Here is a 2,707-nt window from a genome sequence, read left to right on the forward strand (position 1 = left end):
TCATCATAATTCATATGTACACAGAATATCACTTATTTAAAATCATGAAGCATTTACTACTTTATGCTTAATCCTAATTTATCAGAAAATGCATAATCAATCATACAATTTATAATTTTATGTCTAAAATAATTTCAATAATTCGAAATCAATAAGATTTGTGGCAGGTTACTTACATTGGTTCGCTCACAGAACCTTAATCTCATTCGATAAATTTTTTGTACCTATCAAATAATGTATTATTTATTATTTATTAAATTAAAACTCCGAAATGGTCTTAAATAGATCTCAAGTTCCGATTGGGTAATTCAGACTAAAACCTACTTATTAAGTAGAGAGAGAAGAGATACTACTACAACCGTGATCTCTCTTGTAATTATTATTTTATTCACTTATCCTATTATATATATATATATATATATATATATATATATTATTTTTATTTATTTATTTTTCTTTTCTTTTCTTCTTTTCCTTTTTTTTTTTTTACTCCTCTCTTCTTCTCCTTTCTCTTCTTTTTTTCTTCTCCCCTTCTTCTTTTCTTTTTCTTCTTCTTTTCTTTTTTTTTTTCTTTTTTTCTTTGCTTATTCTCTTCTTCTTTTCCTTTCTTCTTCTCTTCTTCCTCTCTTCTTCCCGAAGCTTCTTCTTTTTTTTTTTATTCTTTCTTCTCCTCATTTCCTCTTCTCCTCCCGCTAGCCCAAGGAAGGGGGAAGATCCCCCTGTCGGATCGCGTGGGAGGGGCCGACTGAGGCCGGCGGCGCCCGTAGGACGCCCGTGGCCGAGCCGAGTCCGGCGGCTACCGCGACGGCGGCGGCCGCTCCCCGTGATGCCGGCGAAGCTCACGGCCGGGCTGCCCGCGGCGGGGGCCAGCGGCGCCGGCGACGCTCGCGGCCGCACATGGGTGAGTCCCCACTCTTTCTTTTCTTTCTTTCTTCTTTTTTTCTTCTTCGTCTTCTTCTTGTTTTTCATCCGTCTGCCTTTTTCTCTTCACCGAAGGGAAGAGGCGAGAGCCGCCCCTCTGTCCCACCGGAGAGAGAAAAGGGGACGAGACTCCGGCCGACTGCATCCATTACATTGTATTTATTTTGGAACAACTAACTTTTTTCCAGGAAAAAATTTTGGAAGGATGAAACCATATTTGTTTCCGACTATTTATCAAAAGGAAATGTCTCCATTATTTTGTATCATCGATGATATAGCTCTCTGTTTTCGAGAGCAAGGGATTATAATTACCTGTGCAAATACTTTGGGTTGCACCACCCAAGTTAAGCCTTTTGTTCTTAGACCAAGGAACGTGGCGCAAGATATAAAACTTAATTATATCTACTCGCCAGCAACTTCATGGAACCTCCTGAGTGGCTGAAGGGTCAGCAGAATATAAAGCCTCCTGAGTTCCTGCTCTTGGTTATTCTGCGACAATGGTGGAGAGGACAGTAAGGCCTGGAGGCCCTCCACTTCAAGTAAATCCATCAACCAAATGATCTCTTGCAAGTCTTTATCAGATTATTTAAGTTGATGAAAAGATTTTTAAGTTTCTCTTCTTTCAATTTCGTTTATCATATTTTTAAGCAGCGAACGGAGAACTATGGTTGCTGGAAACCTCTGTTGTATAGCAAAATTGGTTTCCAGGGATCCTTCTCGATCAACACAATATGTATTTTATCATCCCTACTTCATGGATTTAAGCATCATACTTAGATCAATATTTACGTAAATTTGTCAGAGAAGAGCCATTTTAGATAATTGGTGGCCAAGGAAAGGATTGTCAAAACCAAGGATTGAGGCATGAAAACTCTGTGACATCAGGTCATGCATGTTGGCCAAAGCCAATTGTTGCTGGAAATTGGACCCGGGGGCGACCGTCGGCTGAGGGGGGAGGAGCTCCGCTGCTGGAACGGTGGGTGGCGGTACGCCGGCTGGTGGCGTCCTCCGGAGGACCTGCAAGAAGCCGGTGGCCGGGCTTTCCGGCGCCAGCCCTCCGATGCTTAAGTCAGAGGGGGGCAATATAAGAGTGAAGATAGCAGTAAGAAGTTAGAGTTTTCCTCGTCCCCCCCCCCCCCCCCATCCCTCAAATGGAGGAATTCCCCTTTTATAGAGGGAGCTGGGTTACATGTGATGTGACAGGGCAGATTGTCCTCTTTGTGATAATTGAGCACGATCATGTTCATTAATGGCGCCGTAGGGGATGAGACCGGATCAGACCGGAGTCAGCGAATTGTCGTGGTTGATCGGACCTGGTGGAGTGGTTCAACCGCCCGCTATGGAGGGTCTGGGGTCCGTAGATAACAAGCGCATTAATTGTTGAGTGAACCGGTGATCATGGAAAGCCATACGCTTTGATGGTCGAGTAATCCGGAGATCATCTTGAGCCACGTTCATTAATGGTTGCGTGCACTGGAGGCCTGCAGAGGCCATACGCATTAATGATCGAGTGTGCCGAAGGCCTGCGAAGGCTATGTGCATTAATGGCTTGACGATGGTGGCAGAGTACGGTGGAGTTGGATATCTAGGGTCAGGTTTCCTCAAAGAATCAGGCCGGGATCGAATATTTGGACAAGGCATTTCGGGGCTCGGCACCAAACCGGGTGCCGAGCCGAGCCAGTTGCCTAGTTGGGCACCTTCAGCTCGAGCGTCGCGAGGTCGGGCGCCTTCTGGTCGGCGCTCCCTGGTCGGGCGCCTTCGTTCCGGGATAACTTGGGTTTGCCCT

General features: G+C 45.0%; 1 long non-coding RNA gene across 1 annotated transcript; it reads left to right on the forward strand.

The window, feature by feature from the left end:
* Positions 1-765: 765 nt before the first annotated feature.
* On the forward strand, positions 766-1,145 carry LOC148715357 (uncharacterized). Its single transcript, XR_015968854.2, has 2 exons — positions 766-901; positions 1,110-1,145. It is a non-coding gene; the product is annotated as an uncharacterized LOC148715357 (long non-coding RNA).
* Positions 1,146-2,707: the final 1,562 nt, after the last annotated feature.

This window comes from Phoenix dactylifera, chromosome 1 (assembly GCF_051530095.1).
Source record: "Phoenix dactylifera cultivar Ajwa chromosome 1, Ajwa_hap1_PhDact_Kaust_v1.1, whole genome shotgun sequence".
Classification (NCBI taxonomy): domain Eukaryota; kingdom Viridiplantae; phylum Streptophyta; class Magnoliopsida; order Arecales; family Arecaceae; genus Phoenix; species Phoenix dactylifera.